Raw genomic sequence first — 25058 nt, 5'->3', positions numbered from 1 at the left:
TCCAGAATAGAGCTGATGTCAGTGTTCAGCACACCTATGTGCACTTTCCATTGATTTCCTTTCAGCAGCTGGCTTGCTTCTTCATGATTTTGGAATGACCCAATTAGGCAGGGCTGTGGTAGCTTAATACTGCACTGCTCGTTGGAGCATCTGGCCACATGGACCAGGACCCCCCACCCGCCAGGCCTAATCTCCAATAGACTCTCTGCACACGTAGGTGTTTTACATACAGGAAGAAAACAGTTTTGTGGCAGACAAGTTCATTTGGTTCAATCACTGAGCCAGTGAGTCCAGGAGCCCAAGTTCAGTGTTCTTAGACTTGTCCACAGACCTCATGTGGTCCAACCCTGCCACTTCGCTGGCCTTGATTCATATGGTTCTACCCTCTGTTCACTCAGATCCAGCCATTGGCCTTCTTGCTGTTCTGCACACAAGCCTTGCTCCTGCCCCAAGACCTTCCCACTTGCTCTTCTCACTACCTGGAACACTCATCCCCCAGAGAGCTTCACAGCTCCCCCACTCGCTTCCTTCAGGTCTCTGCTCAAAGGCATGTTCGTTGTCAAGCTGTCCCTGAGAATCCTGTACAAAATGCAAGAGCCTCCTCTCCCCAAGGCCTCACTCCCTCCTCCCCAACCCCTAGAGATTTTTCTGCAAAGTGTTTATCGCTATGTAAACATTCTGTTCCCATTCTGTTCACTTGTTTATGGGTTTATTGTCTACCTTCTCCACTAAATGAAGCTTCATGAGACAGAAGACTTTGTTTTGTTCGTGCAACAATACCAGAACTTAGCACAGTGCTTGGTCTGTAGCTGGTGTCAAAAAAAAAAAAAAAAAAAAGTTTTGGCCAGGCGCGGTGACTCACTTCTGTAATCCCAGAACTTTGGGATGCTGAGGCGGGCAGATCACCTGAGGTCAGGAGTTCAAGACCAGCCTGGCCAACATGGTGAAACCCCGTCTCTACTGAAAATACAAAAATTAGCCAGGCGTGGTGGCAGGCACCTATAATCCCAGGTACTCGGGAGGCTGAGGCAGAATTGCTTGAACCCATGAGGTGGAGGTTGCAGTGAGCCAAGACCGCTCCATTGCACTCCCGCCTGGGCAACAAGAGTGAAACTCTGTCTCAAAAAAAAAAAAGAGTTTGTAACTGAATGTGAATGAAAATTCCCACATATACCAGTTTTGCTAGAACTCTTCTCAGACCATATTCTGAGGCAGCTTCTGAAGACATGTGCTCTTGGGGGATATTTAAGGGGACCAACCCTTTCTTTGCTATAACTGAAACACACGTATGACCCATGTATTGTACTGAAAGGATGTGATTATAGACTAAAAGTAGATGTGGATGACAGAGACCTTGCCCTCTAGCAGCTGGCTGAGTAGAGCCTTCAAAGTTGCCTTGTGTGGGTCCTTCTCACTTTTGATCTATTTTAGCAGAAAGTGGTATCTAGACTTTTTGCCAGAATATCGATCATTTCACTAGATTCTACTAGTCTAAGTAGAGAAGGAAAAGGGTTATTGTTATGTTGTTCAACAGAGGTAGACTAAAATAGGCAGCCTCAGTTCCTGTCTTTCCCTTTGCAGTGAATAATAGCAGTACCTCCCAACCACACTCTGGGCTTCCAACTCAGGCTCACTGGCATAGATTGTGTTACTCACAATACTTTCTCTCCTCCTGCTCTTTCATTGTTCACTGTGAGTTCCCATACCATTGATGTTATACTTGGCTGTGGGACTTGCTTTGGCCATATAATAGGGACAGAAGTGACAGTGTGCCAGCTCTGACCCTAGGCCTTCAGAAGAAGCAAATTTTTGTTTCTATCTTCCCTTCTTGAGGTTCTAACACCCAACATGAGAAGAGCCTAAAGAGTCATCAAATCAAGAATGAAAGCCCCAAGGAGGAGACCTGAATCTAGTCCACAGCTTGAAGCAGCACTGCCCCAGTCAACCCACAAAACCATGAATGAAAAAAATCACATTTGTTGTTGAGATTTTGTATTGTTTGTTACTCAGCATTACTGCAGTAATAGCTGACTAATACACTCATTAAGAGCTTTCTAGTGGTCATGACTGTCCAAGATTTCACTATACCTCTCTCCACCCCTTTCTTCCAAGTGACCAGCCTTGAAAGGGACAGGTACCAAAGGTATCTCTGTCAAATGTACTTTTGGCACAGTTACCAATGTTAGATAAAGAAAAAGGCATTACCTAAGAGTAACTGGAGTAACTGGAAAGTACAAGGCAAACAAAGAAAGGTAAAGCTTAGATTATGCAGAAGATGGGTGAGATAATGACTGATACATTTTGACTTTTGAGCTGTCATTACTAAGATAGATTGGTTTTGCTTGCCTTTTGTCCTATATTTCAAAAGCAAGTCTCTAAATTATTGACTACTTTGGTGAACTCAAACACTCTCTAATTAATGATCTAAAGTTTTCCTGGATAAAGAAAAAAAGGCTTCATCAGAATAAAAGCTTTCATCATGTGACTGTTTTCTTATTTAATCCTCATCTTGTTTGAACAATGAGGCTTTGGGTTGTCCTTGCCACCGAGTAGCAGAAACTCTGTAAGGGAGGGAGGGAGTGAGACAGATTTGCTGGAAGATAAGTTAGGATCATGACTTCCTTTCAGATTTTAGAAGATTTTATTGGGCACTTTTACGCAGATGCAGAGTGGTGCTCACTTCTAGAATAAGACCCCAGAGCCTCATCAGCTTCTGCCAGAGGACAATGCCGACCCTCTCCATGGCTGAACATTGGGACACACATGACCCTTCCATTTTCTGACTCCATCCAGCAATAATACTAACATCGGTTGAGTGTCTACTAAGTGCTGGGTGCATGATGAGCATGTTATGTGCAGTACATCATTTGCAATAGCCCTGTATAAGAGGTACCATTATTGACTTCATTTTACTCATGAGAGAGCAGATACAGAAACGTTAACCCCCCCAAGAGCACACAGCTGGTGAGTCAGGGAGCCAGATTCAGACTCAGGCAGTCTGCTCCTGAGTTGGTGCTCTAAACCACTGGGTACCAGAAGCTTCCCTCTGAGTTCCTGACAAAATGTATTATCTACAGCTCCTGGCTCCTCACCAGCTACCAAAAGGCCAGCTGAGCTCCAAAGGATGCATGGTCCCTTCATTCATTCATTCATTCATTCACACACACACGCAAACAAATCTGTGCTTGGGTTAAGGAAATGCCTTGGATCATTGGAAAAGGACGGACCTTGGTTTTTCCTGGTTGTTTTACTGAACTGCACTTGGGGCAGGTGGGCCATCAACTTTCACTGAGGATGCTGTAGCTGAGGATAAAGTAGCTGTATCATTTTGTCACTTGGTACAGTAAAGATGTCACTGGGGCTTTGTCCTTGATGTAACCCAGTGACTACTGCATGAAGATTTATGGGAGAAGGTGCTTTCAGGTATAATATCAAACCAATAGGTATGGATGCACCTTATGGACACCTGTAGTCTTCGCCACTTCACATCAACTCTCAGGAACTTAGAGACAAATGTCTTTCCCACCTCTCGCACATGGCAAGAGTGCCACAGCCCCAAATTTGTGAGTTAACCTCCATCTCCAGTCACCAGAGAAGTCTTCTAGCTTTGGTTTTCATTGCCTTCCTTTTTTCACCTATTTTTAATTGTTCTTGCTATATTATGTAGGAATGCATGTATGATTTGTGTAATTGTATGGTCTGCCAGCTTAGGGCATAGGCATAGATATGGTATCATCTCTTCTATTTTTTCAATTCATTATTTGAACACCATCCACTTACTACTAGCAGAATGTCCATCTTGACGGCGTCCTCATTCCTGAATCCTGAGCATTTAAATGAAGAAGTGAACATTTTTAATCCTTGCTCTAATTGCTAAATAAACAGATAATTGCGGTGGCTGAGTGGTATGCTAAGTTGTTGCTATGGCCACTGCCATGGGGTGTCCCTGCTGGTCCTTCACAGAAAACTGCTGTGTTCAAGATCCCTGCCAGGATCTCAGGGTGTTCCACCAAGGACCTCAGATTTGTTATTTTAATTCACTATCATGAATTGCCAATTCATTCTCAAAGCATGACAAAAGCCAGGGTACCAGCCATCAGCACAAGCCATGCTGGGCCAGTCTCCCTACTCCAGTAAAACTCCCGGGACCTTGGGATGAGCCTGGGTCATCAGCTCAGGATGACATTCCCTTTTCTGATCTCTACCACTAAGAAGTTCTTTTAGGGAGCCCCTTGCTTTCTTTCTTGCTGGAGAACTTTGGCCAGGACTTTGAATCTCAGGGAGCAATGTGTAAGGTTCTAATACCATCCTTCCCATTCTGAGCTCCTGATGCAAATGAGTGTTCCCCATTTCAGAGCTATCATCTCACTGAGGGCCAGTGGAGCTCTCCAACATCAGTGCCTGGCTGACCTCACACACATTGCATGCGGTCCTGAACTTTGAGCCATCTGGCCTTGTGCAACTTGGCTGCCAATAGCTACATTTAGCACTGTTCACTCACTTATCCATTGGTGACTATTTGGTAAGTGCCTACCGTGTGTCAGGGCTAAGGATGCAGCCTCCGGTGGGAATGGCCCCCAGCCCTTAAGAAGCTTACAATCTAGTGGAAGAATATAGGCAATGAGGTATTTTTTTAAAAAGCATTTACAAACATTGGTAAGTGTGAGGATGAATAGAAGAAATGATTCGGGGCTCCATTCTGGGTCACTGGTTAGCCCACTGCAGAGTTCCCAGAAGCTGAAAAGCTCAGTGGAAGTGGAAAGCAGGAAGAACTTGCAGAGGTTTCTGCCACACAAGGGAAGTCTGTCTCCGAAGGAATAACCAGGGGTACTTCCATAGAGAATGACCCAGAAGCCTTTAATGAGGTTTATTCTTAGTGCCTTTGGAATAAAAGTTAAAGAAGTAAGAATCGTATAGCTCAAAGCAGCCTTGGATACCCTGTAGTACAACACCATCTTTTCTTTGGGAGAAGGTTGATAACTGATATCTAGAGAAGGGAAATAACCAGGTCAAAGTCACACAGAAAGTAATGGAAGAATTAATCCTATCTTCCACACCAGAAGAAGGCCAGGTCTTCCATTATTACAAAACCTTGGGCCTCAAAAGTAGAGAAGAGCCTTCCATGAGACTTTACCATGAAGAAAGCAAAGTGATCAACTTTCCCTCTTTGTGTGTATGACCCTCTTAATCTTTTAACGCTAAGGTAATAAGCATGAAGACAAAAAACTAAGTTGCTATTTCATGACAGTATCATGCTTTCAGACCAGTTCTAAGATCACTTACCTTCAGATCACTTGTAAAGTAAATAGAGATTGAGTATCCCTTACCCCAAATCCCTGGGACCAGAAATGTTCTTTTTGATTCAGAGTATTTTCAGATATTGAAGTATTTGCATTATACTTACTGATTGAGTATCCCTAATCCTAAAATCTAAAGTGCAAAATGCTCCAATAAGCATTTTCTTTCAGTATCAGGTCAGAGCTCAAAAAGTTTCACCTTTTTTTTAGTATTTTGGATTTTGGACTTTTGGATTAGGGATACCCAACTGGTAGTAAATGTCCTTATGGCTATGACATTACTGGTTAGATTTCTCTTACATGCAGCCATAAGCATTCCTAACTGGTAAAGGTTCTTCTAGGGATACTTGTCCTATTAAGCTCTTAATACATTAACTGTTACCAGGACAGTGGGAACATTGTACAGATTTGATCAATAAATAGGTACATTTTTTTTCAGATAAAATTCACATAACAGTAGATTCATCATTTTACCCATTTTAAAACGTGGTAAATTCTGTGGTTTTTAGTACATTCACAATGCTGTACATCCATTACCACTATGTAATTGCAGAACATTTTTATCATTCCAAAAAGAAACCCCAATCCATTAAGCAGTCACATCCTATTTCCCCACACCCAACCCAGCCCTTGGCAGCCACTAATTTCCCTCTATTTATAGGCTTGCTTATTCTGGACATTGCATATAAATGGGATCATGTAATATGTGACCTTTTGTGTCTGGCTTTTTACAATTAGCATAATGTTTCCAAAGTTTATCCAAGATGTCACATCTATGCAACTTACAATGATTTGGGATATGATTTTTCACTTTACAATGGTGGGAAAGTGATATGCATTCAGTAGAAACTGTACTTCAAGGTAAGATAGGCTAAGCTATAATATTCTGTAGGTTAGGTATATTAAATGCCTTTTGGACTTAAGATATTTTCTATTTACGATGAGTTTATCAGGAGGTAGCTCTACCATAAGTCGAGAAGCATCTGTGTTTGTCCTTTTTAGGGCTGAATAACCTATTGCATGGACATATCAGATCAGGCTGAGTCATTTATCAGTTGATGAGCATATGGGTTGTTTCCACTTTGGGGCTATTAAAATGGAGGCTGCTCTGAGCCATTGTGCACATGTTTTTGTTTGAACACGTGTTTTCAATGATCTTGGGAATCTAGGAAAGTAATTGCTGGGTTGTATAGCAATGCTATGTTCAATTTTTTTTGAGGACGAGCCAAGCTATTTTCTACAGCATTTGCATTATCTTACAATTCTAACAACAATGTATGAAGGTTCCAACTGCTTCACATCCTCACCAACACTTGTTATTTCTCTTTTTAAATTTTAGTCATCCTAGTGGGTGCGAAGTGGTATCTCACTGTAGTTTTGGTTGGCATCTCCCTATGTCTAATGATGTTGAACGTTGTTCTCAAGTGCAATATGGACATTTGCATATTTTCTTTGGAGAGATGTCAATTCTAGTCATTTGCTGAACTTTAAATTGAGTTGTCTTTTTTCTAATGGAGCTTTAGGGGTTCCTTTTATATTCTGGATACTAAATCCAATAGATGATTTGCCAGTGTTTTGTCTCATTCTGTTTTATGTCTTTTCACTTTCTTAATATTTTATTTTGGTGCATGGAAGTTTTTAATTTTGACAAAGTTCATCCAATTTTCTATTTTTTTTCTTTTTGTGACTTGTGCTTTTGATGTCACATTTAAGAAATCCAAGATCATGAGGTTTTATACCTATGTTTTCTTCTAAGAGTTTTATAATTTTAACTTTTATATGTAGGTATTTGATCCATTTTGAGTTACTTTTTGTATACAATATAAGGTTGAGAGACAAATTAATTCTTTTCCATGTGGCTATTCAGTTGCCTCAGTACTGTTTGTCTTTGATTTGTTTTGTTTTGTTTTCTTTGAAACAAGGTCTTGCTCTATTGCCTAGGCTGGGAAGGTAGTGGTGTGACACTGCAGCCTCAACCTCCTGGGCTCAAGCAGTCCTCCCACCTTGGCCTCCCAAAGTGCTGAGATTAGAGGTGTGAGCCACTGTACCCAAGCCCATTTGTTGAAAAGACTATTCTTCCCCATTGAATGGTCTTGGCATCTTTGTCAAAAATCAATTGGCCAGAGATGTATGGGTATAATTCTGGACTCTCAATCTCATCCCATTTATCCATGAAGCTAGCATTACACCCGTACCTCACTGTTTTCATGACTACAGCTCTGTAGTAAGTTTTGAAATCAGAAAATATGAGGTTTTCCTCCCCAATACCATTTTAGCTATTTTGTGTCCCTTAACATTCCACGTAAATTTTAAGATCAGCTTGTTCATTTCTGCAAAGAAAAAATCTCACTGGAATTTTGATAGGTGCTATGATCTGAATGTTTCTGTCCTCCCCTTCACCCACCCTCCACCCCACCTCCCCTGCAGTTCATTTATTGAAATTGTAAACTCCAAATGATGGTATTTGGAGATGGGGCCTTTGGGAGCTGATTAGGCCATGAAGCCTCGGTCCTCATGACTGGTATTAGTGCTGTTAAAAAAGATACCTCCCAGAGCTAGCTCTTCCTTTCCACTGAGGACACCACAAGAAGGCACCATCTATAAATCAGAAAGTGAGCCCTCACCAGAAATTGAATGTGCCTTGATTTTGGACTTCCCAGTCTCCAGAACTGTAAGAAATAAATTTCTGTTGTTTATTAGTGACCCAGATTATGGCATTTTGTTACAGGAGCTCAGATGAACTAAGAAAATAGGCATTGCATTAAATCTGTAGATTGGTTTGGGTAGTATTTCCATGTCAACAATATTGTCTTCCAATCTGTAAACACAGGATGTCTTTCCATTTATTTAGGTATTTTTAATTTCTTTCAACAATGCTTTATAGTTTTAGTGTACAAGTCTTAGGTTTCCTTAATTAAATTTATTCCTAAGTATCTCATTCTTTTTGACATTATTGCAAATTGAATTATTTTCTTAATTTTATTTCCAGATTGTTCATTGCTGTAGTATAGAAATACTACTGATTTTGTATATTGGTGCAAAAGTAATTGCGGTTTTTGCATTGTTGAAATTTGCCCTTTGATGCCGGGCGTGGTGGCTCAAGCCTGTAATCCCAGCACTTTGGGAGGCCGAGACGGGCGGATCACAAGGTCAGGAGATCGAGACCATCCTGGCTAACACGGTGAAACTCCGTCTCTACTAAAATACAAAAAACTAGCCGGGCGAGGTGGCGGGCGCCTGTAGTCCCAGCTACTCGGGAGGCTGAGGCAAGAGAATGGCGTGAACCCGGGAGGCGGAGCTTGCAGTGAGCTGAGATCCGGCCACTGCACTCCAGCCTGGGCGACAGAGCGAGACTCCGTCTCAAAAAAAAAAAAAAAAAAAAAAAAAAAAAAAGAAATTTGCCCTTTGATATTGGAATACTATTCTTAAATAAATGTGGTTATGTTATACATCATTTTAATGCACATTTCTCACTTTTTTTTTTTGCTAATGACTTATTACTTGCTATTTAGTTTGTTTTTATTTTAGATTATGGAAATGATGTTAGACAAGAAACAAATTTGAGAGATCTTATTTGAGTTCAAAATGGGTTGTAAAGCAGCAGAGACATCAATGACGCATTCGGCCCAGAAACTGCTAACAAACGTACTGTGTGGTGGTGGTTCAAGAAGTTTTTCAAAGGAGAAGAGAGCCTTGAAGATGAGAAGTGTAGTGGCCAGCCATCGGAAGTTGACAACGACCAATTGAGGGCAATCGTCGAAGCTGATCCTCTTACAACTACAGGAGAGATTGCTGAAGAACTCAACATCAAACATTCTATGGCTGCTGAGCATTCGAAGCAAATTGGAAAGGAGGAAAAACTTGGTAAGTGAGTGCCTCATGAGCTGAGTGAAAATTTTTAAAATTGTCATTTTGGAGTGCCATCTTCTCTTATTCTATGCAACAACAAAGAACCATTTCTTGATCGGATTGTGATGTGCAATGACAAGTGGATTTTAGGCCGGGTGGCTAAATGCCTATAATCCCAGCACTTTGGGAGGCTGAGGCGGGCAGATCACCTGAGGTCGGAGTTTGAGACCAGCCTGGCCAACATGGTGAAACCCCATCTCTACTAAAAATACAAAAATGAGCCAGGCGTGGTGGTGCACACTTGTAATCCCAGCTACTCAGGAGGCTGAGGCAGGAGATTCACTTGAATTCAGGAAGCAGAGGCTGCAGTGAGTTGAAATTGTGCCCCTGCACTCCAGCCTGGGAGACAGAGCAAGCCTCCATCTCAGAAAAGAAAAAAAAAAAAGCAAAAGAAAAGCGGATTTTATATGACAACTGGCAATGATCAGCTCAGTAGTTGAACTGAGAAGAAGCTCCAAAGCACTTCCCAAAGCCAAATTGCACCAGAAAAAGGTCATGGTCACTGTTTAGTGGTCTGCTGCTGGTCTGATCTACTACAGTTTTCTGAATCCTGGCAAAACCATTACATCTGAGAAGTATGCTCAGCAAATCAATGAGATGCAGTGAAAACTGCAACGCCTGCAAGCCAGCACTGGTCCACAGAAAGGGCCCAATTATTCTCCATGACAATGCCTGACCACACATTGCACAACCAACGTTCAAAAGTTGAATGAACTGGGCTACGAAGTTTTGCCTCATCTGCCATGTTCACCTGACCTCTCACCAATCAACTACTACATCTTCAAGCATCTCAACAACTTTTTGCGGGAAAACACTTGCACAACCAGCAGGATGCAGAAAATGCTTTCCAATAATTCATTTAATCTCAAAGCACTAATTTTTATGCTGCAGGAATAAACAAACATTTCTCATTGGCAAAAATGTGTAATGGTTCCTATTTCGATTAATGAAGATGTGTTTGAGCCTAGTTATAATAATTCAAAGTTCACAGTCCAAAACCACAATTACTTTTGCACCAACATATATATATATATATATATATATATATATATATGTATTTTGTGCATGACTTCTTTGGGTTTTCTATATATTAAGATCATATCATTTTCAAATAGAGGAGGTTTCATGTCTTCTTTTACAATCTGCATGGCCTTTATTTCTTTTTCTTGCCTAATTGCCCTGGCTAGAACTTCAAGTAACATGTTAGATGGAAGTACTAAGAGCAGGCATTCTTATCTAGTTTCTGATTTGGGGGGAAGCTTTTAGTCTTCCACCACTGACTATAATGTTAACTAAGGATTTCTATACATGTTCTTAAGGTTGAAGAAGTTCCCTTGTGTTTCTGGTTCATTGAACTGTACATTTCTCCCCTTTATTCTGTCAGTTTTTGCTTTCTATATTTTGGGGGTCTGTTAGATATATATTATTTATAACTGTTACAATCTTCTCATAAGATGATCCTTTTATCATTATTTAATCTTCTTCTTTGTCTCTTACAATTTTTGCCTTAAAGTCTATTTTATGTGATGTTAGCGTAGCTATTCCAGTTCTCTTTTGGTTGCTGTTTTCTAGAATATCTTTTTCTGTCTTCCCACTTTCAACCTATTTCCTTCTTTTAATGTAAAGCAAATATCTCATAAACAGCATACCAAACCTTGTCTTCTAAATGGAGAGTTGCACCAATTTTCTTTCAAAGTTATTGTTAAGGAAAGGCTTTCATTTTGCTATTTGTTCTATATGTCTTATATCTTTTTTGTTCCTCAGTTCTATCATCACTGCCTTCTTTTGTGCTAAGTAGATATTTTCCAGGATACTGCTTTCATCCCTTTGTTTTTTTGCTATACATTTTTTCTTAGTAGTTGCCATGGATTTTATAATTACCATCTTAATTTATAACATTCTAGTTCAGATTAATACCAACTTAGCTTCAACAGTATTCAAAGTCTTTGATTCTATATTAGTCTGCTTCTTTTTTATGCTGTTATTGTCACAAATTACATCTTTGTACATTGTGTGCCTATCAACACAGGTTTGTAGTCAGTATTTTGTGCAATAGTTTGTTTTTTAAATTATATAGCAAAAAGAGGAGTTACAAACCAAAAATAGATTGATACTATTGGTATGTTTTATATTTACCTATGAAGTTACCTCTAACAGTTTTCTTTATTTCATTGAATGGATTTGAGTTATGATCTGAAAGACCTTTCAGCTCAATAGGCTCTATTTAGTATTTCTTCTAGGGAAGATCTACTAGTGACTAATGCTTTTCATTTTTGTTTATATGGGAATATCTTAATTTATTCTTCATTTTTGGAGCATAGTTTTGCCAGATATAGAATTCTTGGGATAGTTTTTTTTTTTCTCTCTCTCTTTCAGTATTTTACATGCATCTTCCCACTGCCTTCTGGCCTCCATTGTTTCTGACAGAAAATCAGCTGTTAATCTTATTAACAATTGCACATGGTGAGTTGCTTTTCTCTTGTTGCTTTCAATATATTCTTCTTGTCTTTGATTATACAATTTGATTATAGTCTGTCTTAGAGTGTATCTCTTTGAATTTATCCTACCTGGAGTTTGGTGAACTTCTTGGGTGTGTAGATTAATATTATCATCAAAATTGGGAAATTCTCAGTCATTATTTCTTTAAATATTCCTTCTATCTCTCTCTCTCTTCTCTCCTGGGATTCCCATTATGCATATGTTAGTTTGCTTGATGGTGTTCCACAGTTTTCTTAAGTGGTTCACTTTTCTTCTTCTTCTTTTTTCCTTTCTGTACCTCAGGCTGGATTGTCTTAATTACCCTATTTTAAAATTTGTTGATTCTTTCTTTTGTCTGCTCACATATGCTTTTGAGTGCATCTAGTGAATTTTTCATCTTGCTTATTGTACTTTTAAACTCCAGAATTTCTATCTGGCTCCTTTCTACAATTTCTGTCCCTTACTGACATTCTCTCTTTGGTAATATGTCATTCTGATGTTGTGTGTGTGTGTGTTTTCTGTACATGATTTCTTTAGCTCTTTGAGCATGTTTACAATAGTTGATTTAAAGTCTTGGTCCAGTAAGTCCAACATTTGGGCATCCTCAGGAACTACTGATTGCTCTTCATCCTGTGTATGGGCCATACTTTCTTGTTTCTTTGCAAGCCTCATAATGTTTGCTTTTGTTGTTGAAAACTGGACATTTTGGACATTACAATGTGGCAACTCTGGAAATCAGATTCCCCTCCCTTCTGGAGGTGTTTTTTGTTTTGTTTTTTAAATTGCTGCTTGGTGTACTACTTGTTGTTTGTTTAATGATGTCTCTGAACTAATTTTGTAAAGTCTGCATTTTCTGTCCTTTGTGACTACTGAAGTCTCTGTTCTATTAGCTTAGTAGTCAGCTAGTGATTGAGCAGAGGTTTTCTTAAACGTCTGGAACAGGCCAGATGGAGTGGTTTATGCCTGTAATCTCGACACTTTGGAGGCCATGGTGAGAAGATTGCTTGAGTCCAGGAGTTCAAGACCAGCCTGGGCAACATAGTGAGACCCTGTCTCTACAAAACAAACAAACAAGCAAAACCCAAAATAGCCAGGAATGGCGGCACATGCCTGTAGTCCCAGCTATGCGGGAGGCTGAGGTGAGAGAATCACTTGAGCCTGGAAGTTGAGGCTGCAGTGAGCTATGATTGCTCCACTACACTCAAGCTTGAGCAAAAGAGTGAGCCTTATCTCAAAAGAGAGAGAGAGAGAGAGAGAAATGTCTGAAACAAATAAACAAAATAAATCTTCTGGTCTTTGGGAATGAGCTTTGTGTGTGTGTTGGAGGATACCCTCAGCACTCAGCCAGGCAGCTGACAACTGTACTTCAGCCTTTACTAGCTACTTATTCCCCATGTGAAGGTCTGCCAGAGGTGGGAACTTAGGACCTCCTCAGGTCTTTCCTGAGCATATGACTAGCCTTGGGCAAGAATATGGTTTTCTAGATTCTCAGGAAAGTGTCAGAACTTTCCAAACCCCTTATTTACCAAAGCATTTTATTGCCCAGCTTGGTTTTGGTTAGTCTATTGTTTGCCCCAAATGATAGCAGTGACAAAATGTAGAAGTATAAGAGAAGGTCCTTTGCCCTAAGGAAGTCACAATACTTAGGATAAATGGAAATTCTTAACAAAATATTGTGCTTCTACATAACAGTAAAATATTACACCCTTCCTTCTTGCCTTTCTTACTTTCTGCCCTCCTCTCTCTTCCTTCCTCCATCCTCCCTCCCCCATTCCTTCTCTCCTTCCACAAATGTAAGATGTGCTAGGCACTGCCTACACAATAAAAATAAAGCACTAACCAAAACAGATTTGGTTTTTACTCTTAAGAGACTTACAATCTGGTGGTTGAGTTAGAAATTCAAAAGACGTTCACAAATGATGAATTACCATTGAATCTAGGTAATAACAGAGGCTTATGATCTAAACTCAGAGGTCATGAATTGTATCCTTAAAGAAAAAAAAAAAAGTACACTTGGCCAGGCATGGTGGCTCACAACTGTAATCCCAGCACTTTGGGAGGCTGAGGTGGGTGGATGACCCAAGGTCAGGAGTTCGAGATCAGCCTGGCCAACATGGTGAAACCCCGTCTCTATTAAAAATACAAAAATTAGCTGGGTGTGGTGGTAGGCGCCTGTAATCCCAGCTACTGGGAGGCTGAGGCAGGAGAATCACTTGAACCCAGAAGGCAGAGGTTGCAGTGAGATGAGATCACAGCACTGCACTCCGGCCTGGGTGACAGAAAAAGACTGTCTCAAAACAAACAAACAAACAAACAAACAAACACACCATTTAATGGGGATTAAGAAAGGGAAATAAGACTGATCCAAGAGAAGAAGTAAGGGGAGTGTTCAGGAGGAAGGACTGGGAGATATGCAAAGGCCGTGGGGCAGGAGTAAATGTAAGAGTGGGCCATGGAAAGCAGGCCAGTGCACTGGGCGCTGAAAGGGAGGCAATGGTACAAGGTAGGAGTTAAAAAGGAACAGCGCAGGCCCGTGCCATCCAGGGTTTTTTTTTTTTTTTTGAGATGGAGTCTTGCTTTGGTTCTCAGGCTGGAGTGCAGTGGCATGATCTTGGCTCACTGCAACCTCCACTTCCCGGGTTCAAGCAATTCTCCTGCCGCAGCCTCCTGAGTAGCTGGGAATACAGGCATGTGCCATCAGGCCCAGCTAATTTTTGTATTTTTAGTAGAGATGGGGTTTTGCCATGTTGGTCAGGCTGGTCTCGAACTCCTGACCTCAGGTGATCTGCCCACCTCGGCCTCCCAAAGTGCTGAGATAACAGACCTGAGCCACCACACCCAGCCTCCATCTGGGGTCTTGAAGTACAGATTTGGACTTTACCCTAAAGGCAATGGAAGCCGTAATAATCGTAATCCCCAGTGGGAGAAGGCTGTTCACACTTAGACTCTGAGATTCAGGTGTGTCTCAGAATGTAACTTTTGTCCTATAACTAATGTCAACTTACCTTGTACTTCCACTGCAGGGGAAAAAACAAAAACAAACAAACAAAACAACAGAAAAGAAACCTCATACTTGGCATTCTTTTTTTTTTTTTTTTTTTTTTTTTTGAGGCGGAGTCTCGCTCTGTCGCCCGGACTGGAGTGCAGTGGCCTGATCTCAGCTCACTGCAAGCTCCGCCTCCTGGGTTTACGCCATTCTCCTGCCTCAGCCTCCCGAGTAGCTGGGACTACAGGCGCCCGCCATCTCGCCCGGCTAGTTTTTTTTTTGTATTTTTAGTAGAGACGGGGTTTCACCGTGTTAGCCAGGATGGTCTCGATCTCCTGACCTCGTGATCCGCCCGTCTCGGCCTCCCAAAGTGCTGGGATTACAGGCTTGAGCCACCGCGCCCGGCCGGCATTCTTAAATTCAATTTAAAAGAATATCTTCAAGATTAATTCTTTGCGGCAAATATTAGCTCTTTTCAGAATGTGATCTCAGTTAATTCTGGATTATTCTCAGTCCATCTTCGCCCTTCTCCCTGTGACACCCTAGCTAGTCATTGTTGTGGTGTTTGTTTGTTTGTTTGTTGTGGCAGGGCTCTGTTTCACCCTGGCATGATGGGACAGGCACAGTCCAATGGGCTTCTCTTCCTTATGTCACCCCTTGCTCTCACCAGCCTCTCCAGAGATGTATCCCAACCCTGGTCCCTGGTGGCTGGTACCTGCTGAGGTGAAGCTGGGCTCCCAGGTTCCTGCCAGTCCTCACACTCTCTAGCCTCCTTTCTCTCCCTTCCCTCCCTGCCTCTGGTTGCATGATCATGTGATAAGCCAAACTCTTCGGAGTTGAGGTTGAACCATCAGACAGTGGCCCCTGCATTCCGATCCAGTCATTCGGATGGGCTGCTTTGATACACCGCATGCTCACACCCATGCTAGGATAACCACTTTGTTCCAGTCTCCCCAGGAATTTCCCAGTTTTAAAAGTGGAAGTTCCATGCCTGGAAGGCCCTTTGGGCTCCAGCTACTCAAATTTCTTAATCTCTCAACACCTACTCCTCTTGTGGCCAGTGGCTGGAAGTCAGGTGGCCAGGGTTAGGAGTTACAAAAAGAATCTACACTGCTCCAGATAAGGAAGTAAAGTGGTCCACACTTAGCCATAAGACTTCAATATAGATTTCATTCCACCTTGCTGAGAATACATAACAATATTCTCACTAGTATATTTGCCAAAGAAGAGGCGATTCACAGCATAAATGAATTTGATAATAAATAAATAAATAAATAAATAAATCACATGCTTTAAAGTGTAGGGATTAAGTAGCTAAGCCTTATGCTGAAGTCAGAAGAAAAACAAGAATCTTAGGTCATGTATCTAAGTTTAAACAAACATCATCTAATTCTTATTTATTTGGATAACACTTTGGAGCAGCAGAAAAAAAGTCAAATGTTACAGTTTCGGCATCAAAAACATATGTAAAGAAGCTGTTACTAACCCACGCAGTTGATGGGAACTGCCCTTTTGGAAGGGGTATGGAAGAATGCCTTTGTGCTGCAGAGTTTTTATGTTCTTGACTTACCAGATCAAGGACAGATGTGAATGTATTTTCAACTTCATAACCAACAGGGAGTATTGCAACCTAAAGCAGCTGGGGAAGAAAGCTGTGTATAATACAACGTTCTTTCTCGAAACTGACTTTTATTTTAATAGGCAAACTGGGAGTCATCAAGGGTGTGTATCTTGATTCACTGGGAGAAATATGGTTTGGGGGTGTAAGGTGGGGACATGTTGGAGTTTCTCCCAGTGTTAGGAGAAGTCCCTTTTGGTCCCTGAGAGAAGAGGTCCCTCTTCAAATTAGTGCCCAGCTGTCTTTTTTGTCTGGGGCCCAAAACTGGCAGGAATGCAATTTGGAGGTAGAATCTGAACACAGGATTACTAGGTGCCAAGTCCTGTGCTATGCTTTACATGTGTTATGTCGTTTGATTTTCAGAATGATCTTTTGAGGAAGGTATTGCCGGTCCTAGGCCTTTATCCAAAAATGCTTGGGGCCTCGTGTGTTTTAAAATTGACCTTTTAGGCTGGGTGTGGTAGCTCACACCTGCAATCCCAGTACTTTGGGAGGCCAAGGCTGGCGGATCACTTGAGCTCAGGAGTTTGAGACCAGCCTGGGCAACCTGACACAATCCCATCTCTGTAAATAAAATAATAGAATTGATCTTTTGGCATAAGAATGATATGATGGACTATGGGGACTCAGGTGGGGGTGCTGGGAAGGGTGAGGGATAAAAGACTGCATATTGGGTGCAGTGTACACTACTCAGGTAATGGGGATACTGAAATCTCAGAAATCACCACTAAAGAACGTATCCATGTAACCAAAAGCCACGTGTACCCCAAAAATTATTAAAATAAAAATAAATGTTAAAAAAATGGACCTTTTTCCCCTTCAGATTTTAGAAAAGGAACAATACAGGGCATGGATCATACATTATGTAACACCACCAGCCACCCACAGGGTCTGCAGTAGCACCCTTGGATCAAACACATTCGTATTTTGCGTGAAAACTGTGAATATTTACATTTGGTGAGACAAATAATTCGAATTTGCCTTATATCAATTCAGGTCAGACTTCACCACTAAATGAGTCTCAGTGCCAAACTTTTGAAAAAAAAAAAAAGGAAGAAAGCCTTTTCTGTTTTCAGAACTTTTTGCATTTCAGGATGACAGGAAGGAATTTTGAACCTATATTATCATTAATGCCCAGTCAACAGATAAGGAAACTGAGGTTGAATGTGTCCATTCGTTATAGCTTGCTGTCTTCTAATTTTCAGCAACTGTTTCAAGATTTACTCCTTCTCTTTTGGGCCAATACTTAAGTCTTTTTTGAATCTTAGTTGAGCCACTCCAGGCTTTGGCCCAGCCCCTGCCAGTCCTTCTCCCTGGACTCACCAGTCGGCTGCCGTGGTTGAGTCTCGAGTGCCCAGCTGGGTTCCCCACACATCGACAAGGGGACTTGCCTTCCTGTCTCCCTTGAACTAAACCTGGTTCTTTCTCCTTGTCTCCTCATAAAGGACTATCACTGAGCAAACAAAAGGCAAAAATATGGTTCACTTTTACTAAAATGAAACACTCATGGACTCCCCTGCCTGGGACTCCCACCATGGATTGGGAGCTGTTACTGGTGTCTCCAGAACATTCTGCATCTGTCAGACAGTAAATGTTTTGAAGGAGCAGGGAAGGCGCTCTGTCCAAATGCACACATACGTAAGAAACGCTTGCAGGTGGTTCAGAGAAAAAAGAAGTCAAATGGTCGTAATAGAGGTGGGTGGGCCTTGCCATGACTGTGAGTTGCACATGGGTACACACAGGGAAGAAGTATTTGCAGGTGAGGCCCAGGTGAACCCTGCATGCAGGCAGCAGGTGGTAAGATGGTGAGTTGGGTCCCTTCACCCATGGGAGGGAGTGTGGGTGGCTGAGAGTAGGGGACTGGCAGAGTCCACATCAGCTCCTGCTCAAAACCAGAAGCATCTGTGATTGTCGAAGCCCTCTCTTTCCTAATTTCTAGCCAAGGGGAAGTGAGCGGTCCAGAACCAGGAGGTCAAAGCTATGGAGGAATTAGGTGGGTGTGTGGGGCTGGGCGTGGTGGCCCTCCCTGCTCTGGCTGGGATGCTAGTCTGCACGGTGATGGATGACTGCTGGCTCCTCAATGAATCGCCAATTACCGGCTGACAGGGGTTTGTGGGCCCTTGCTGGTGGCTCTGTGGGGCTGCAGAGAGTTGGGGAACCACCAAATTTGACTTCTGCCTCTTCAGACAGCTCGTGACTGCCTTTCAAGAAGGTAAAAAAGCTTCACTATTCAGAAAGCGAGAGGCCGAGAGAGCTAGGGATAGAAGAGCGAGCGAGCTCAATCACGCCTCGGCGGAAAGAAAACTTTTGCTGAACTGCAGAAGTTCTGTAGTTTACTCGGCTCCCCCGCTGACCCAGCTAATGTTCTAACTTTCAAAGAGCCAGGTAGGAGTCTGACATGCTCACGGAGAAAAGACACAGAAAAATCAAATCTTCCCTGAGAACTTTTAAAGTTACTTTCTTCTCTCCATTTCTGAAGGGACTTGGGTCCAAGTTCTTGCCCAGGGAAAAATTGCTCCTGAGCACTCAGGGAGTGCAGAGAGAGCGTGTGCTTGGGAAGATGCCCCCAAGGGCAGAGGGAATTCTGATGGGGACCCTATAAACAAGGGATGATGCAGATAACAAAACCCCACCCTGGCCCCCAATGGCTCTGAGCCAGGCCCCACGCGGAGGCTGAGTGTGGAGAGCATTATGCTTTGTTATCAATTCTAAAACAATCCGCCACTTCATATTTTGACATCACCAACATTTGGATGTCTCTTACAAGGCATGGCATGTCAGCATTAGATCCTAGTTTAATTCACAGTATTTTAGTTATTTATTTATTTTTTACTTTTCCAGTGGTATTTAAAATAATAGTGCATTTTATCACCTGTGGCACCTTAGAGTTCTGCAAGTCGGGCAGTACCCTATCTTACAGATGAGACCTGGAGAGGTTAGGAGACTTGCCCAAGGCCACACAGCCACTATTTGGACTTGAAACAAGGTGTGTCTGGCTCTCAGTCACTGGCTTTCAGTGGGACTGGAGCTGGAGGTCCCATCCTCGCAAGGAAAGGAATGTCTACTCTCCAGGCAAGCATGAGGAGGGACACAGGGTCTTGCAAATCTGGCCCAGCCTGCTGGGCTACTGAATGGGAGGCACCGTGGTGGGACGCTGACAGCACAGGGCTGGTCTCCATTTCCTGCACACAGGATCCTGTTTTTGTCACTGCTCAGCTCTTAAGCATCAGTTAGTTTTCAGAATCTGCCTCTGAGTTAGAGTCACTTGAACTCAGAGTAACCACATTGTCAAAGAAAAAAATAATGGGAATCTTTTGGATCAAGAGCCACTAATTCTTTCAGGGAGGCAGTGTGGAACTGGAAAGAGGCCAAAGATTGAAGTTTGATACGTCTGGATTTGAATCCTGATTCTTGCTGCTAAAAGCAAGCTGGCAAGTTGCCTAGACTCTCTGCTCCTCGGTGTCTTCATCTGTAAGATGGAAACAATGATGCACCTACCTGGAAGTACTGCTGTGAAGATTTTGTGTGTGGAAAATGTCTGGGGCATGGTAGGTGCTTGTTAATCGAAGTTACTATTTTATTAATGTTCTTATGTCTTATCCTGATGATGAAGATGATGACGAAGATGATGATGATGATGAATGGACCCAGCAGGCCCTTCTCTCAGTTGCCACACATCTCTGACACTCTCTCCTCCTGGGCTCAGCCACCCCTGTCCACTTTGCTCCCCAGTTGCTGCATGGATGCCGTCCCTCTCACCCTCCTGGCCAGACGTGCAGCCCTGACTGCGATCCAGGCAAACCCTCCATCAGCCCAGCATGCCCAGTCTCTGGCTCCCTTTGAGAACGGCCCCTTCTGTGAAGAAGGGGCTGAGAGAGACCATGACCGTCCCTCCAACGCCCCCAGGGCCCGGATCCCACATGGCCCTTCCTCTGTTCATTTCAGGCCTCTCAACTCCCAGCTTTTGTGGGTTAAGGGGCAGCACCAGACGCAACAGCAGTGACAGCCTTGCCCAATAGTCTCTGGGTGTTGTTCATCCACTGGGATTTCCCACTGAGGGACGGAGGGCACTCAACTTCCCCCATTAGGTCCTTGGGAGGTTAAGCTGCGGCCCTTTGCCCAGGTGCTCCTGGCACCCCGACATACCTAGTATGCCCCCAAGGCACTCCGGAAAGTTGGAGTCCCCAGCTTAGGCCCTCACTTGGGACCCAAGTACACAGGCAGTTACCTCTGTATTCTGTCAACCTCACCACAAGCCAACAGAGGCCCACAGAGGTTAAGTGTCAAGTCCAAGTTCACATAGCCAAGATGTAGGCAGAGTCTAGATCTGAATGACCATGCGAGCTCTGGCCCCTTCCTATACCCAGTGACTCAGATCAACTGGCAGGATGGTTGTCATTTGCCACAGAATCTGGGCAAGGCTTAAGCAGCAGAAAAGGGGAAAGGGCCATTTGGGGAAAAGAGCTCAGGGAGAAAAAGCAGGACTGGAAACCCACCTGCTCAGGAACTGTGGCTGCTTTTCTGAGGACAGAGCTGGGCCTTCAGCCCACCTCCAGCCCAGTGTAGGAGGGAGCTGGGAGGGCCCCTTGTGTTCTTGCCTAGCCTTGCACAGGCCCCTTTGGGTTTTCCGCAGAGAAAGATCCTGAGTGGCCTGACTGGAAACTCCACAAATCTGCTCAGAAAGGCTATCATCACAAGAACTTTCTAGAAAAAGAGGTCCCCACTGCTCCTTTTTAGCCAGAGCCTAGAGCTCCACTCCCATGGATGGTTGTAAACCTGACCAAAGAAGACAGAGGAGAGTCTCAGAAATCTCATTTCAAAACTAGCCATCAAATTTCAAATTCCAGCCCACAGCAAACAGTGAAAAGATTCACATCCGCTCCAGTGATGTCTGTGGCTGCCATTCCCCCTTCCCTTTGTCTGGGATTCCTGCCCCAGCCTCCATGCCCCCTCCCATCTCTATTTAGTGAGTTCCTGGACCTTCTCCAACACCCTGCGCAGACGTCACCTCCTCAGAGATGCCCTCCAGACTCTTAGAGCACAGCGCCTCCTCTGGTGCTTCCGATGCCTCTTGGAAACCTGTACTAGGGCTCTAGCTGTAGTTGCCCATCATCTCCACTAGATAATACAGTAGGTGCTCAATGAATGCAGATGGAACAAATGCATGCATGAATAAATGGTCATTTTAGCTTCCTTTATGCTGGAAGTTGCAGGGAAGTCATCAGATCTTTGCATCAGCCTGTTGAGGTGCGTTTCATCTGAAGATTGTAGGACAGTGGCCGTGATAAAAGAAACAGTAATTGCTGCCATGGTCTCCGCTTGCTTATGAAGCCTGGATGGAGAGGCTGGTCGGACTAGGTCCTGGTAGCCTTGTCTTTACTGTCCTCTTGTGGCCAAAAGTTGCTGCTGCATCTGGAAAAGCTGGCAATTTCATTGCCGCCACAGAGGGGGATATTTTTACCTGCTGGAGCACAATCTTTTTGGGATCCCTGAGTCATTTTGAGCCCAGTTCCCCATAGACTGTGTGTAAGGTGATCCTTCTTCTCGGGCCTTGAAAATATGTTAAAATAAATAAGAAACTGCAATTAATAGGGCCTGAGCAGCCGCAAAAAGAGCATTAGAGACTCCATCAACTCTGACTTAGGACTGTGTTAGGTACTTGGGTGTGGAAGAGAAAAATATAGCAAAGTGTGTGACAAATTTATGCCCTCAGAGACTTTGCTATTTCTAACATCTTCATCAAAAGTGAACAACACCATACACTAATAAAGAAACAAAAATACCCATTCGTCTAGTAGCCAAGGTTTGGAATCAAACGGCCCTTGATGTGTATCCCGGCCCCACCATTGACTGCCTAGGTGACCTCGAAGGAGTCCCTTCATTGCTCTGAATGTGGTTTCCTCATCTGCAAAATGGCCTATTAGGTGTACCTCCTTCCTCCTTCGCGAAATTATAATGATTAACTGAGATGCTATGTCTCAAGCCTTAGCATGATGCCAGCACAGAGTAAGTTCTCATAAAAGCTAGCCATTATTGTTACAAGTAAAGTGTTTAATTGTCTGGTGCAGAGAGAGAACGGAGTGAGATGTGATTTTAAAAACCTGGGTAAATAGACTCGTCACCATGGCTTGCTTGCCTTTTTTTTTTTTTTTTTGGAGATAGCGTCTTGCTCTGTCACTCGGGCTGGGGTGCAGTGGTAGGATCTCGGCTCACTGCAGCCTCCACCTCCTGGGTTCAAGCGATTCTCTTGCCTCAGCCTCCCTAGTAGTTGGGACTACAGGCATACGCCATCATGCCTGGCTAATTTTTGTATTTTTAGTAGAGACAAGGTTTTGCCATGTTGGCCAGGCTCGTTTTGAACTCCTGGCCGCAAGTGATCCACCTACCTCAACCTCTCAAAGTGTTAGAATTACAGGCATGAGCTGCCGAGCCCAGCACCACCATGGCTTTTTAAAAGGCAATATCTCAGGTATTTTTCTTCTCAGAGCCCACTGCAATGACATGTTTATTATTAATATGAAAAATTGGTCATGGGCAAGGTGATCCATAGGGCTGCATGGAGGAGGCAGGCTGCTATCGTTGGCTCTAGCCAGAGTCTGTTTGCTTTGCTCTTTCCCTCCTTACACGTGGCAGACATCACTAATCAATTACAGATCTCTTTCACGTAGATCATGAATATAATTTCAGAGTTATTCTCATAATAAATCTCCAGGTAGTTATAACAGTTAAGCAGAATGGGAAAATCGCATACAATCTAATTTACCTTTCCAGCTCTTGGCACATGGATAGATTAAAGATGTATAGAGGAAGGAGGAGAGCATTTTAGCTGGAGGCAGTAAAGGAAGTTGAATTATGAGTGAGAGATAGATCTGATAGGAAAAGGAAGGAAATTAGAGACAGGCTGAGTTACGGAGCCCCTTGACTTCAGGCTGACTTAAAGCAATAGGCAACAGAGAATCGCCATAGGCTGCTGGGCAAGTAACTGTGGTAACAGTCCTTTGGGGGCAAGATCTCTGGCAGGCAGTGCCAGGTGGATTGCAAAGGGACTGAGTAGGAGGATTAGAACTCAGGACAAGGTGCTGAGGGATGCTGGAAAGGAAAGCTTGGTGGACGCACTGACTCCTGGCACATTAAGAATGAGGAAAGTGGTGCCATCCAAATGGTTTCTCTGTCCTTGAGCTCCACAGGCTGGGAGAATAACAGCACCTCCACCAGGAAGGGGGGTTGGGCATGGCGGAGAGAATGTGCTTTGTTTCAGGCATGTGGAGTTGGAGAGCCTTTGGGACATCTATGCAATTTCCTGTGGGCAGCTGTAAATGGGAGACTGGAGCCAGAGCTAGAGCTGCAGATATTAGAGAGAAAAGACAGAAAAAAAGTTCATGCTTTCTGGGCCCAGCCTCGCTTTTACTCAAAGCAGTTTGGGTAGGAAAAGAAAGAGCACATTCAGGAAAAAGACGAACTGGGTGAAGGTCATGGCTTAATTAAGAGGCATTCACTGCGATATGGTTATTCCAAAAGACACTGCATATCTGGGTCAAGTATCCTTTTCACAATACCACCTAAAATGAGTAGGAAAAATTTTTTTTTGGTAATAGGGAACAGTAAGTCTCATGTACAGGACTCCTAATGTCCCTGTTGCTGAGAAAGAAAGTACATATTTCACTGAAATACCCGAACAATCAGAAGGGAGGTCAGAGGGACAATTCCTTTATTAGAAGACTCCATTTCCTAATGGGTAATAAAGTCACTTGGACTCTAAGGTCAAACAGACCTAGATTTGAACCTCAGCTCCACCACTTCCTTGCTGTGTGACCTTGGGCAAGATACTTAACCTCTCTGAACCTTGGTTCCTTCATCCATAAAGTGGAGATAATAGAGTACCTCATTCACAGGGCTATGGTGGTAACCAAATGAAATAATGCATATAAAATTATGTGTCTAGTACTGGACACATAACAAGCATTGAGTGCATGAGAATTGTCTTTTATCCAATACCTAACATTTTAAAGATTTTAGACAGACAGTGCGTATTTTCATCACTGACATGATTTCTGGAAAGTCCTCTGAGGGACACAGAAAATTTACCCTGATATGAACCAACATAGTGTGTTTCTTTTGTTTAAGTCCTCCAGTAAGACACAAAGTAGGAGAGGCTTCAGGAATCCACAGATTAACAGCAGCTGGCCATGGTCCACCAGTGTGTTTTTCGGGGAGGGGCTGGAGGGTTCCAGTGTCTGCTCTCCTGTGTCTTTGCCATTTCCACCAGTTTACATGATGCAGGCGTTCCTGAGGGGTCATGTGGACCTGTGCTATGGGCCCCTTGACCCGTAGGAGCAGATGCTCTACCAAACCAAAGGAGACATCTCTGAGCCATGGCCAGTAAACAGAGAAGGCCTTCTCACCCCAGGCTTATTATTGGAGATCTTTGGAGAATTTTTACCATGGATGGCCAGAAGAAGACTAAAAATCTGGAAGATTCTGGAAGGTTTTAGTGTAGATAGAAAGACAATTTGCTGTAGAAGAGTTAAGTGTGCTATGTAATAATACCTAACATTTACTGAGCAATTACTATGTGCCAGGAACTGTTCTAGGTATGTTCCAACTTGACTCCATCTTCACTAAGACCTATCAGGGAATAACCATCCCCATTGTACAGATGGGTAACTGATGCTCAGAGACGTTAAATAGCTTGCCTCAGCTTTTGCTGTTACTAAGGGGCAGATGCAAGATTTGAACCCAGGGAGTCTGACTGCAGAGCCTACACTCTTAA

The sequence above is a fragment of the Piliocolobus tephrosceles genome, chromosome 9 (genome assembly GCF_002776525.5).
Source record: "Piliocolobus tephrosceles isolate RC106 chromosome 9, ASM277652v3, whole genome shotgun sequence".
NCBI classification, from domain to species: Eukaryota; Metazoa; Chordata; class Mammalia; order Primates; family Cercopithecidae; genus Piliocolobus; species Piliocolobus tephrosceles.
This window is presented reverse-complemented; position numbering follows the sequence as displayed.